This window comes from Elephantulus edwardii, unplaced genomic scaffold (genome assembly GCF_000299155.1).
Source record: "Elephantulus edwardii isolate Elephantulus edwardi_28Jun2011 unplaced genomic scaffold, EleEdw1.0 scaffold00007, whole genome shotgun sequence".
Classification (NCBI taxonomy): Eukaryota; Metazoa; Chordata; class Mammalia; order Macroscelidea; family Macroscelididae; genus Elephantulus; species Elephantulus edwardii.
This window is the reverse complement of record NW_006399757.1, coordinates 2,856,377-2,870,995: the sequence shown is the minus strand read 5'-3', so window position 1 is coordinate 2,870,995 and position 14,619 is coordinate 2,856,377.

The following is a 14,619-nucleotide window of genomic DNA, read 5'->3' as shown; positions in this document are numbered from 1 at the left end:
ACTGAAGTTGTGAACAATCTCAATCTCTTTGCCATCCATCCTGATGCTACCAATTAGTCCAGTGGTGAGAATCTTTGTCTTCTTGACATTGAGCTTCAGTCCATACTGAAGGTTGCAGTCCTTGACCCTCTGCAGCAAGTGCATGAGGTCCTCCTCAGTTTGAACAAGCAGGGCTGTGTCATCTGCATAACACTCAACATTAGGAAAAGAAAAATCCTTGCCACTGGGCAGCATCATGATCACATCATGATAGCTGGAGGGAAGATGGAAGTTGTTAATGATTTCTTCCTACCTGGATCCACAATCAACACCCTTGGAACCAGTAATCAGGAAATCAAGACATGTTGTGTTGGGGAGATTTGTTCCAAGGTGCTAAGGAGCAGTGATGTCAATTTAAAGACCAAGGTGAACCTGATTCAAATCATGGTCTTTCCATTTCCTTGCTATGCATCTAAAAGTTAGACAATAAGGGTAATGGAAGAAGAATCTATGCCTTTTGAGTTGCTGTGTTGGAGAAGACCACTGAATGGATTGTCAAAAGAAAAAATAGAGTGTTGCCAAGGTGCTCCTTCGAGGCAAGGATGATCAAACTTACCTCACATACTTTGGGTATGTTGCTAGAAGGGGTCAGTCCTTGGAAAAGGACATTATGTTTGGAAAGGTGGAGGGCCAATGAAAGAGAGGAAGACTCTGAACAAAATGGATCAACATAGTGGCTGCAGAAATAGGCTCAAGTATGTGAGGGATGGTAAGGATGGCATAGGATATGGTAGAGTTTAGGCTCATTGTAGGGTTGCTCCAAATCGTAGTCCACTTGACCACACCCAACAGCAATTCCTATGTCTTCCATGAAGTTGGAATGTAGTGAATTTGGAGTATATTTGCCCCAAACTATGGCATTATATAATGTCAGACCAAAGCTAGTAGTGTAGTCCAAATCTCTTCTGAGGCAGAAGAGGAAGCTTAAGAACCTGACTGAAGATGGGATTTACCTTAAGGCACAACTTAGAAACTCATCACCAGATTCCAAGGCCAGGGATTTTTTAGCTTCCTTTTGTGATTTTCTTAGGAAGGTGAAAAATATTATCCATTTGACATGTAAAACATAGATATACATAAAGGATACAAATAAATAGTATATATATGGTTTCAAAATTCATGGAGGAGATAACAATTAGAAAAAATGTCTAAAGTCTTAAGAAACCTATTACTATTAAATTGATTCTAATTCACAATTACTTTTCTACAACAGAGTAGAACTTCCCCATAGAATTTCCAAGACTGTTACCTTTATGGAGAGCTCTAGTGGCCTAGTGGGTAAGGAATTGGGCTGCCAACCCAAAGTCAAGTGGTTTGAACCCACCAGCTGCTCCACAAGAGAAAGATGATCAATCTGCTCCTGTGCAATTTACAGCCTCTGAAAACCAACTAAAGGGTCAGTTATGACTCACTTTGACTCAATGATACATAACAACAATCTTTACAGAAGAAGACTTACATCATTCACCTATAGAGCATGTGGTGGGTTTGAACCACTGACCTTTTCAATTAGCAGCCAAGCATTGTAAGCACTTCACCAGTAGGATTCTTTAAAGGCTCTTTAAAGAAGCAGTAATAAAATGGGGGCTAAGAAACAATGATTTGGAAAATTTAGCAATAAGTGATAAATAATATAGAAGATGATATGACAAATCAAGAGGACCATGAAAGCACAAAAAGGAATCCCTCTGCCAGGCTCTGGGAAATGAGGAAGATTACTCAATGGACAACATGTAAGTCAGAGGTGAAAATGACAAATGAGGGTCATACAAGGCATTCCAGATAGATGGAACATGCTATGAGCCCTACAGTTGAGAAAGAATGCATGCCACATAGATCACATTGTAACAGGCAGCGGAAAGTTTAAGTTTGAAAAGGCAAAGGACAGATGAAGTTTCTACTGTGATGCATTTTCAAAGTAACCGCGAGTGCTGCCTCTTTAGTGAGGCATCTGGAGCCACAGAAGGCTCTGCGTTAAGTTACAAGGACTGCAATGCAAGCTGCCTGTCCAGTTGGGCCTTATGGCTCAGCAGATTCCTTGAGATACACAAAAGCTGTGACAGAAACGGATAAAGTACAGTGCCCCTGGCAAGCACCAGAAGGAGAATAACTGAATGGACTTCTGGGATTCTGAAGAAAACCCACACCATCTTCTGCAGATAACTGTTCTTTTGAGAAACAACTTTGGCTTTCTGTAAAACACTTGTTAAGGCTAAATTCTCAACCATGAAACATCAATTGATGATGTAAAGTGAGCTCCCTATGATGAACTAGATCTTATTGGATCCATAAAGCTATAATTTGGGTGTTTATTGTTGTTGTTATATGCCATCAAGTCACCTGCAACTCATAGCAATCCTGTGTACAGCAGCCCCAAACTCTGTTCTATCCTGTGCCAATCTTATTGTCTCTGGCACACCTATTCCCATTATCCCAGTCATTGAATCAATTCATCTCATTGAGGGTCTTCCTCTCCTGTGCTGTTCCTCTACTCTCCCAAGCATGACGTCCCTCTCCAAGGACTGGTCCCTCCTTACAACATATTCAAAGTATGTCAGATGGAGCTTCAGAATCCTTGCCTCCAAAGAGCAGCCTGGCTTCACCCTCTTCAGGACAAACCTGTTTGTTCTCCTAGCAGTCCATGGTATATTCAATACTCTTCTCCAGCGCCAAGTTCAAAAGCATCAACTCTCCTTTTATCATCCCTAGTCATTGCATATCAACTATAAATAGGCTGTCAATGCAATCTCTCCATGTCCTGGCTTGCTTACCAGCCTCTGTCCATTTGCAAATGGTTTCCTGGGACCCTCTAGACAAGACCACTGGGTGTCTGCCTCCATTCCCGGCCTGCCCACACTCCCCAAAGTCATTTCCCAAGCCCTTCCCACCACACACACTGCACAGCTCAGGTTGCAGTGTCCATCCAGTGAGTAGGATCCCAAACCCTGACTGCCTCAACAAGCCTAGGCCCAGCCCACAAACACAGCAGGGTTCTGCTTGGTTTGGCAAACACAGACAAGCTTTAGCTGGGGCAAGCCTAAAAACTCCTCTGTGCAATGGACTCAGTCACTCCTCTACCGAGAACTGTGAATCCTTGCCTTGGGGAGAGACTTCTTTTTTTTCCCTGTTCCTTCTTCATCAGGTACTCTCCTTTAGGTCAAGCATATCCTCTGGAGTTCTCTTACATCCTTATATAGTTAAAACTAATATACAGACAATCAACAACCACCACCAAAAAAAAAATCCCATTGAGTAGAATCCTACTCACAGAGACTCCATGGAACAAAGCACACTTGACCCATAAGGTTTCCAAGGCTATAATAATTTTGAAAGTAACTTGTCACATTTTTATCCTTCAGAGCAGCTGGTGAATTTAAACCATCAATATTTTGGATAGCAGTCAAGACTAAATCACTACACTACTGTTAGTTGCCATCAGATCAAATACAACTCATTGTAACCCTAAGAACAACAGATCTAGAGAAAAGGCCAGAGAACGGCCAAAATTATTGGGGCAGCTATTGCTGCCAGTTTAGGGCCTGTGTCAGGAAAAGGAAGTCTTACTCATAAACAGTGCCACCCAAAGGTAATAAAGAAGGTCAGAATTGCTTCCACTGTGGAAAGCTGGGCCACTTCAGTAGACAGTGTCACAGATGAGAGCCATAGATAGGCAAGGGAGTAGAGAGGAAGCTCCCACTCACTTGCTTTAAGTGTGGATCTGAAGGACACTCGGCCAAGGGTGTCCCACATCAGGTCCTCGTGGCTGACAGGACTGACAGGCCCCAGCTCCCAGCTGGAAATAAAGGAGGATGCTTCAATGATTTAGATGCTCCCAGAAGAGCTGTGGGTGAGCATTAACACTACTGGTAAGTATATTCATTTTCTCCTGGACACAAGAGCCTACAATAGCCTTCTGAGGTCCCAACTCTTCTCACTATTTCTTAGTTGTTGGAATTGACGGAAAACCTCATAAGCAGTTTCTTAATTTACCTCTGCCTTGCATGCGGACTTCCGAGTTGTAAAACAACCCAGTTGTAGAGGAAAATAGCTGAGCCTCTACATCTTGTGGTTCCTAACCTTTATACTATAATAGACAAAGTGCTAGTCATAGGCCTTTTATTGTAAGAACTACCTTCCCTCTGTAACTTGATTTGTGCCACTACTAGAGCCTCTACTTGGAATATTATTGCTTTTTAATTTTTAACTCATGTACTTTTAACTTGTTAGTTAAATTTGTGTCTTCTAGGCTGCAACACTTCCATGGTACATCTTCAAGGATATGACCATGTATGGCTAAGCACAATTGATAACAGTGCATCTAAATTCCAAAATCAGCCAAAGGGGCCCTTTAGAGTAGTGAGAGAAGATCTTCACCCTGAAACCTACAGCGTCCCTTTTCAGCAGGAAGTAGCTAATAGAATACGCTGTCCCCTTTTCCTTATGAATCAGGGTTAAGTCTCTCTCAGGGAGGAGTGATAGGGAATGGCAAAGGACACACTGACAAAGGAGATTAATCAGAACTGGCTTTGACAAGCACTGTGGCAATTGGACAATTAAAACAGACTTCCAAGGGCGGGGGGCAGGGGGGGAAAGAGGAATGAACTGGGGAGGAGGGTAGAAAAAATAGTGCAACAATGAATGAATGGAAACCCAAAATCTCTGTAAATGTTCATTAAAATTAATAAAATTTCATTTAAAAAGAAAGAACAACAGATCTGAAATCTGTCCTATCTTGTGCCATCCTCATACTTCCTGACACACTAGAGCCCATTGCTGCAGTCACTCTGTCATGGCCCTTCTGCCTTTCCAAGATGATGTCCTTCTCCAACGATGAACAACCACTACACTACCAGGCTCTATACTTTATAGTTAAAACCCTTTTATACCTCATGTCTCTTTATGTTAAACTTTCTATGTTCAAATTAATTGTAGTTACTGTGTCTTGAATTGCTCATATTACCTTATTTTCAGCCACTATTATTTTATTCAGCATTTAACAAATTACTTTGCAGTGGCTATTGTCAGTCTGGAGACTAAGTTGTGCCTGACACAGGCCATGGTCTTTGCAATTACTAGTTTTGCATCAGAGAGCTGGACAATGATTAGGGATGACAGAAGGAGAATTGATGTCTTTGAGCTGTGGTGTTGGAGAAGGTTACTGAATATACTATGGACTGCTAGGAGAACAAATTCGTCCTGGAGAGGATGAAGCCAGGCTGTTCCTTGGAGGCAAGGAGTATGAAGCTTCATCTGACATAGCCTGGAGAGGGACGTCATGCTTGGGAGGGTGGAAGGATAGCACAAGAGAGGAAGAACCTTGATGAGATTAATTGATTCAGTGACTGGGATAATGGAGATAGGCATGCTGGAGACAATAAGATTGGCAAGGGATAGAGTAGGGTTTAGGACTGTTGTACATAGGGTCTCTATGAGTCACAGGTAACTCGACAGCACATAACAACAACTAAATTCCTGATACTATTCTAATGGTAAACAGTAAGCAACATTCATTCCATCATAAACTTGCCTTCTCTATAATATTGAGCTTGAGGAACAGTTACAAAACTGGTGTAAGATGCCTCTTTGGTTGTAGCAGGCAGAGTCTACTTCTCACATGTTTCACAACGCTAAGTTTTAGAAGTACTTACATCTCCTTCCTGCTTTAAACGAGTTGGTTTAAAATATCAGCTAATCCAAATCTGTTTCATTCAAGTGTTATAGTAATCTTTTTGTTATTCATATTATGCAATCAAATTGCTTTTGAGTGAGCCTGTCTTACAAGTTTCTTATATCTATTTTAAACTTAAAATTTTTACTATTCTTGTATCTTGGCTTGGTTCTCAATCATTACCTGTGAGTGGCAGCTTTAACTAGATATCACATACCAGTGGATAGTTATTTTCTTAAAGTTGCTTTTTATTGCTGTTGCTGTTAGATGCCAGTGAATCCAGTTCAACTAATAGTAACAACAAAATGAAACACTGCCCGTTCCATGCCATCCTCACAACTATTGCCATGCGGGAGCCCATTGTTGAAGCCACTGTGTCAATGATCCCATTGAAGGTCTTCTTTTTTGCTGACCCTTTTTCAAGAATGATGTCCTTCAGGGATTAGTACCTCCTGGTTCTAGCACCTGAGACAAGGTCTAGCCACCCTCCCTTCAATGGACCATCCTTCCCATCCTTCTTCTAAGATAGGTCCATTCCAAGACAAGCTCGTTCTTCTGAAAATCCAAAATATTTTAAATATCTCAACATTATCATTTAAAGGTATCTGTTCTTATTCAGTCTTCTTTATTCATCGTCCAGCTTTAAAATGCTTAGCAACAATTATTACTAAAGTTGCTTAGCAACAATTCTTCAGCTCCTATCTGCTTTTTACACTGAGATGCTTTGAGAACTTGAAAAGGGTATTTCAGTATGCAGCATTGAACTCGAGCATGTCTTTGCTAAAGCAGCACAAACTAATTTTACAATTAGTACAAAAATACTACTACTTTTTTTTAAAAGCCTGTATTCGTTAACCGCACATTTCTAGATTTCAAATTTAGAGATGTCCAGAGCATAAAGTTGGTTGGAAAGGTGAACTTTTCCTTACAATTCACAAATCTTGGGAGTAATATGAATTTTTTTTCAGTCTAATAAATCCTGAAAATGAAAAAATGGCAAATACGGTTAGAGTAGATAAATTTGTGGGTCTCTTCAAATCCTTTAAATTCAACAGTTTTGCATGAATCTAATTGACATTAGATTCTATAGCCTTTCCACTATCAGGTCTTTAATCAAAAGAATAAATTAGAGACTAACGGGAATATGCAAACAATCCTCAAGTATTTACTGCAAAACCAATTTTATTTGGAACACACCAACAGAAAAATAAAATGATGCCAAGTCTAGATAGCAAAAGGCTTTATAGAAAAAAGGAACAAGTACACCCAGAAGGAAGCATTATCCTTATTTCCTCCCTCAAATGTGTTTCTTCTCAAACATTGAATGCACTCATGAAACATTAAGAATACATTAAAATTTAGACATTGTGTTACATTAAAGGGAGGGGGAGCTGTTATTGTTCTTACTGCTGTAAAGTAGGTTCCAACTCATAGTGATCTACGCTCAACAAATTTAATTGAAGCCCAATTCTGCATTATTTCCACAATTATTTTGGTGGTTGAGATTAAAGTCTCAGCTGTTATGCCAATCTATGTCATTGAGTCTCTTTTTCTTCTTCATTGACCCTCAACTTTACCAAGAATGATGTCTTCCTCTAGGACTTGGTTCTGTTTGATAACATGTCCAAAGTGAGCACAAGTAAGTCTTGCCATCTTACTTCTGAGGAACATTCTGGCCCTACCTCCTCCACGAGAGATTTGGTTTTCTCTGGCAGTCATGATATAGTCACTATTTTTTTTGCCAATGCCATTGTTCAAGGGCATTGAGTCATCATTAACCTTCCTTATTCACCATCTAGTTTTCATTTGCATTTAAGGCAATTGTCAATATTATCAGGTGCACCTAGTCCTCAGAGGAACATCTTCAAGCTTAGACACTTTCGCAGCAGATTTGGCCAAAGATTTGTCCTTTGATTCTTGATAGTTGCTCCCATGAGCATTGATTCTGTATTCAAGGAAATCTTTGATAACTTTAATTTTTTCTCTGTTTACCATCTTCATCAAGGAAGTTCTTCAAGTCCTATTCACCTTCAGCAAGGCTCTGTCATCGGCATATTGCATAATTTTCGTTAAGTCTTCCTCCAATCCTGATGCTAGTCTTCAGGCATCACTCAGGGTTATACATCAGGCCATAGATAGATTCTTCTTCATATACTCCAGCTTTTCAGAGTATTTTCTGATACAACCCTGATGCACACCTTTCCTGCTGTTAGATTATGCAGTATTTGTTCTGTTTGAATAACTTCCTCTTGGTTCATGTTCAGGTCTGCATGACCATATTTAAGTGTTTTGAAATTCCTATTCTTTTCAGTATTATCCATAATTTATTAGTATCCAAACAGTCAAATGCCTTTGCAAAGCTAGTGACAAAGAGATACAATTCTTTCTGGTGTTCTCTGCTTTCAGCCAAGATCCACCTCATCCGTGTAATACTCCTCTTCATTTCACGTCCTCATCCTTGTCTGTTTTACTCATCTGTAGTATTAATGAAGGGCACTCTAGGGGCCTATGAGTAAGAAGTGATGCTGCCGACCCCAAAGCGCGTGGTCAGATCCACCAGCTACACCGCAGGAAAAAGAGAGACAATCTCCTCCTGAGCAATTTACAGCCTTTGAAAACCTACTGGAGGTTCAGCTATGGGAAAATTCTGACCCAATGGGAACGAATCCAATACTTTCTATATTCCATTCAATCACCTTCCTTTAGAATGAGCCTTCTAGTCAGCTGGCTAGGTAGCTGTCTTCCAAATTTCTTGTCACAGACAAGAACAAGTGCTTCCAGCTTTGCATTTACTTCTTGAAATGTTGCAACTGATATTCTGTTGGTTCCTGGGCCATTTTTTCTTTTTTTCTGCAATGCCTTCAGTATGGATGAGACTTCGTGTTTCAGTCCTTGATCATATGCTACTGCCTGTAATTATGCGAAATGAATGAAAACCAATAGTTTACTACTAATTAACTTTTGTCTTCTTGTTGTTACATGCCATCAAGTTGCCTGCGACTCATAGAGACCCTCTGTACAACAGCTCTGAATTGTACACTATCCTGAGCCAATGTCACTAACTTTGACATGCCTAACCCCATTACCCCAGCCACTGAGCCAATCCATCTCATCAATGGTCTTCCCTCCTGCATTGTCCCTCCACACTTCTAAGCATGATGTCCCTCTCCAAGGACTGGTCCCTCATGGCAGGACACCCAAAATCTGTGAGATGGAGAGTCAAAATCCTTGCCTCCAAGGAACAACCTGGTTTCACCCTCCCCAAGACAGATCTGTTTGTTCTCTTGGCACTTCATGGTATGTTCAATAATCTTCTACAGCACTACAGCTCAAAGGCATTGATCCTTCTTCTTTCATCCTTAGCCCAACTCTTTGATGTGAAGACCATGGCTTGGATCAAGCACACCTAAAGTTAGTTGCTGTTACTTAATAAGACAATAAGAACCTAATCCAGAAGCTCACCAGAGTTTAATTTTTTTAAATATTTTCTTTCGTTGTAATTTGAGTGAAAGTTTACAAATCATGTTGGTTCTCCATTCAACCACTCACACACATTTTATAATATTAATTTTATTATAATGTAATTATAATTAATTGTAATGCCTGACAAACCCTTTATTGTATATTTCCTTTCCTTTTATCCCCTTACTAAGTGTTTATCATCTATTTAGTCATGTCTACTCTCCTCTTCTTCCCCTGCCATCCCTGATAACCATCCAAACATTAGTCTGAGTAGAAACCTTTTTGGAGTACCTTATAACAGCAGTCTTATGCATATCTGTCCTTTTGTAACAGGCTTATTTTGCTTCATTAATACTTTCTAAATCTCAATTCTATTCAATTGGTTTATATTCTGTCTACTTACAGACTTTATTTCTAACTTTAAGCATTTACTCTCCTATGAAAACTGAGATTCTAACGTCCTCCAAAAATTATTCCTTTACTTCTGCCAGGAACTTGTCACAGGCTGATTGACAGTAAATTCACAGCTTAAGTTTTGTTTCACCACTAAAGTGAACTTGAATTTGGCCTGACCTTTATACTAGCACCAATGCTTGCCTAAATTCAGGAGAAAGGCTAAGAATCAGCATCCAAAACAAAGCTGATTCCTATAAGATGGGGTCAAACATAGCTCTGTTCTCGTAACTTTTTTATTTTTCTGACACTAACCACTATCCTCCTGGCACCCTTCTCCACTAGGGCTGAATCATTTGTTGAAATGTCCACACAGAAGTCATAGACCAATCTCATGATCATGTAGCAGGTTACAACTTGGGATCAGGATCACTTGTAAACAACAGAATACAATTTAGAAGACAGGATACAGCTTAGGATAAAGTTTATCAGTCAGGGTAACTTCTCAATCAAGACATCTTTCAGCTCCTTCACAGCTGTGTCTACCCTTGGTTTACTACGCTTGGATCTTCTACAATGTGCTCTGGCCTCTGCATAGCTCAAGGAATTACTCCAGCTCTTTTGGTTGCCAACTAATGCCCAGCTCCCAGTAAGACTCCTGCCTGAAGGAGCTCTGCTTTCATTAGTGAAGAGGGTTCTGAGAGCTCTAATGGCTTACTGGGCAAGGAGTTGCACTGCCACACCAAAGGCAGGAAGTTCAAATCCACCAGTTGCTCTGTAGAAGAAAGATGGGCACTTTCCTCCCATGCAGTTTACAGCCTCTGAAGATCTGCTGGAATGTCAGCTTTAAATCAGTTCCATCTGAATAGCAATGAATGTGAGCTAATTTACAGCAGGAGGGGGTGATATTTACATGAAAAGTAGCACCATCAGATCAGATCTTAGCGAGAAGCAAAGTTCTCGGTGATTGTATGTTTGACAATTTTCTACAATTTGACAATTTTGTCAATATAAGCAGTTTGGGAAACTTGATTGATTGATCTTTCTTATGCTAGACACAGTGATAAAAGAAAAAAAAATATATGCAAATCCCAACTAGAGCATCACATAAAAGAGCCACAGTTTCCAACTGTGCATTGAAAGGAAGACTGTTTTGTAGCAACAAAGCAGATGTTGCTGAAAACCAAACACAGAATCTTACTCTAAGAATGTCTGAATTACAAAATCAACTGAAATTTCAACTGTGAATGGTGTCTGAAGTCAAAGTGAAGGTTTTGATGGGATGGAAATGAGATCCTGAAACTTGGGGTGGGGACATTTGTCAAAGGAGCCGAGCATCCTTGATCTAACTACAATGGGGCTGACTGGTTCTCATGATGGCATGAGCCTAGTGGCAGCACAAAAACAAGGTGTACATGGTTACCATAACACACAACAGAATCAAAGCAGTAATTAGAACAGTCTGACACCTACAGACTTATTAATTTGACTACTTGGGCACAATCTTCCCATTTGTGAAATAGATACAAATACAAAATATTTACTTGATCTATACAAAAGGAAGTGTTTAAATCCGGGAATTGCAATCTAACCTTAGTCTAACTTGGATCATGAGTGCAAAGGATCATAGTCCCTCATTCCATTTCAGAGTTGAGTCAGTTTAGAGATCAATAATCCCTTGCATGATAGGGGGGCTGGGATCCCTTGAGGAATACTCTACTCTTGATACCAAATTCAGTCATAGTCATCTATGCTGCTGTAACAAGAATACCACAGGTGGATGGCTTTAACCAACAGAAGTTTAATCTTTCACAGTTTTGGAGGCCAGATGTCTGACTTCAAAGTACTGTTCTAAGGAAATGCTTCCTCTGTTAGTTCTGGAGAAAGGTCCTTGGTCCTTACAGCATCTGCAGGCCTATCATTCTTTGGAGATTCCTATGTGTCTTGACATCACTTTTTCCTGGGTCCAGGAGGTTCTCTATGCAGAAACTGGGGTCCAAAAGATGCTTGCCATGGCTCTTGTCTCTTTGAGATACTGAGGTGCCCCTTCTCTCTCTTTTTACCTTTTGTGAAACTAAAGGTGATACAGGCCACGCTCCAGGGAAACTTTCCAGGCTTTGACCTAATTAAGAATGTGACATCCTACAACACACTGGCTGCCACATTGCAGATTATGGTGGAGGTAGAGTATGCCTTTACACAATTGTCTCTAACTCTACCACATCAATATCATAGGAGGATAGGATGTGCACCATAAAGGAAAATAATGTAAGCATGATCTAGCCAAGCTGGCATATATTCAATATGACATCTTGAATATTGATATCATTAACATCACAGCAGTTAGGATTTGCAACATACGGATAGTTACATAATCATGATCTAGCCACTATTGACACAATGTGATAGGCAGGCCAGACTGGATTTGTTCAAATTATAGCTGAGCAGGATTCTAATAAGAGTGCAAGGCATTAAGGCCTAGACTCTAAGTCTGCATAATGATACTACAGCCATTCTTTTGAAAAGAGAAAAAAGTCATAAAGCCAGTCAAGATTTGAAGGATGTGTAATTTCTAATGGGAGAAGCCTCAAAGTTATATGGCAGATGAACAGGTACCGGGAAAAATGAAAAGCTATTGCCATTTTGCATTCTACCACAGAGTTACTAGAAATGCTGAATAAGAAAACCTGTAGTGAAATATAGATTTACAGAATTCTGAAATGGTGAACTGAATACATCTTTTTATCATTTATTCACTGAGAAGTGTTTAAGAAGTAAATCAGATTTTAAATATCAGTTGGAAATGCCAAATGAAATTTCAAACATGGATCTGAAGTTTAGAAGTTAAACTTAGGTTGGTCTTATATATTTAAAAGTAAACACTTGAAATAATGGACACATTAATTGAGAGTTCGGAGATAGAATCTCAGGGCATATCATTTTTGTTTAAAAAAAGGCTTTAGAAAAATGATAATTCAAAGAAATAGGCAGTACAGATACCAAGCAGAAATTATGTAAAAGTAGAAGAAATAATTAATATATAATTGCACAAGGTTATAAATCCTACTTGATTAGTATTCCATTGATTTTGGCAAATAATTAGTTACCCTCAGTGAGATTTTTTTTAAAGGAAAAAACAAAATTCTATTCCTTCAAATAGATTTTTACTCACAGTAGCCCTGTAGACCTGCTCCATAAGGGTTTCCAAAGTTATAAACCTTTACAGAATCAGGTTATCATGTCTTTCTCCCCTGAAGCAGATGTTGATGTTAAATGTTACTCTTTAGGTTCTCAGCCAAGTGCTTTTATCACTGGCTAGTTTTACACCAGGGTTCCTGTCAAAGGGAAAGGAGACCATATATACTGATGGCATTGTTAACACAATGAATCACAAGGATTAGGACAGTTTATTGTTGTTGTGGACTATTGAGTCAAAACCCACCCAAAGATGACCCTCCAACAGTTCAGGGACAGTTAACTTTATGAGAAGTGATTGCCCATCCTTCTCCAGCAGAGCAGCTGGTAGATTTGAACCGCATACCTTCGGGTTGGTGTGCAATTCCTTACCACTAAGCCATTAGGGAGGTAGTAGTATATTAAGAAGTTGTTACCTGAAGGCATTTGCTTAAAATCCACCTGCTCCTCTGTGGGAGAAGGGTGGGCAATCTCTTCACATGTGACTTACTGCCTTTGAAAATCCAACGGAGGATCAGCTATGGTTTGGTTATTACTCGACGGTACACAACAAGCCACCAGAGGGCAATATAAGATTAAAATAAAGGTAGTAGAGGAATGTCAATTTATAGAAACCCCTCCAAAAGTGCCCCTAAGAGCCCCAGCCTGATATGAATTCACTGTAAAGAATACTCTTGAAGAATACTGTTCAAGTTAACCCCAAACTTTCTGTTTATGCATGTAGTATCTTGGAAATTTTTTCATAGTATCACAGTCCAGAAAGAATACTAATTTTATTAAAGAATACTAGAGTGCTAGTTTTATTAAATCAATAGTTCCAATTAAGTTAGTGTTTATACTCTAACTTAGCTCTCATTGGAAACTGAACAATTTCCCAAACTTTAAAAACAGATTGGGCATTACTATCTTTGTTTTCTATGATAGATGCAACTGCTAAACACCCAGTTTCACAAAGATGAGTCATTGGGAAAAATCAGCCATCCAATAATTATGGAAACTGTGAACTACTTCAAGGTAGAAACTTGTGGTATCTAACAAATACAAATAATATTTCCTCACATCTTTAAAATATTCTATATTCATTGCCCTAAAGTCAGAATCAACTCCTAGCTGACCCTATAGCTTGTTGTCAGAGGCTGTCGACTGGACAGGAGACTGCTCATCTTTGTCCTGAGGAGCAGCTGGTGGATCCAAACCAGTGGGCAGCACAACTTCTTAGCTGATAGGCCACCAGAGCTCCCTATAGCAACTTTGAATTCTCTCTGTACTGTGTGACAGCTCCGTTTAGGAACCACAGTCTTATCCCTGCTTCATTTTTCTCCTTTATACTTATCACCTATATCAACTTATGTATTTTTGTCCTTTAAAATTCGTTTGATAAGGGTAGACTTTTTGTCTTTGATCATTGCAGAAGCCATAGTTTCAAGAATGATGTTTGAGAAGATTGACAGTAGGCATCTGTTGAAGGAACGACTAGCTGTAGTCTGAGTAATATGCAAATGAAGTTGTGAGGAGATAGTGATGTAATCATGGACTTTTTTAAAAATTAATTTTAATGAAAGTTTAAGGAGACTTGGATTTCCATTCACTAATTGTTGCACTTTCTCCCTGCCCAACCCTCCCCCCCAGTTCGCTCTTCTCTTTGGGAAAAAAAAATTCATTGTTAAATAATCCTGCCCACACTCCACTCCACTATGTAGCTTTCATTCTGGACTCCTGTCATGACATTAGTACATAATCATATATCCCTTTTAAATAGTTCTCTCCCTCTTATGTTCCAATGCAGTATACATTACTTATGCCATCTTTTTCATTTCCCCCAACCCCCTTGTTATTCACACTTTACAACAGTGGCACCATGC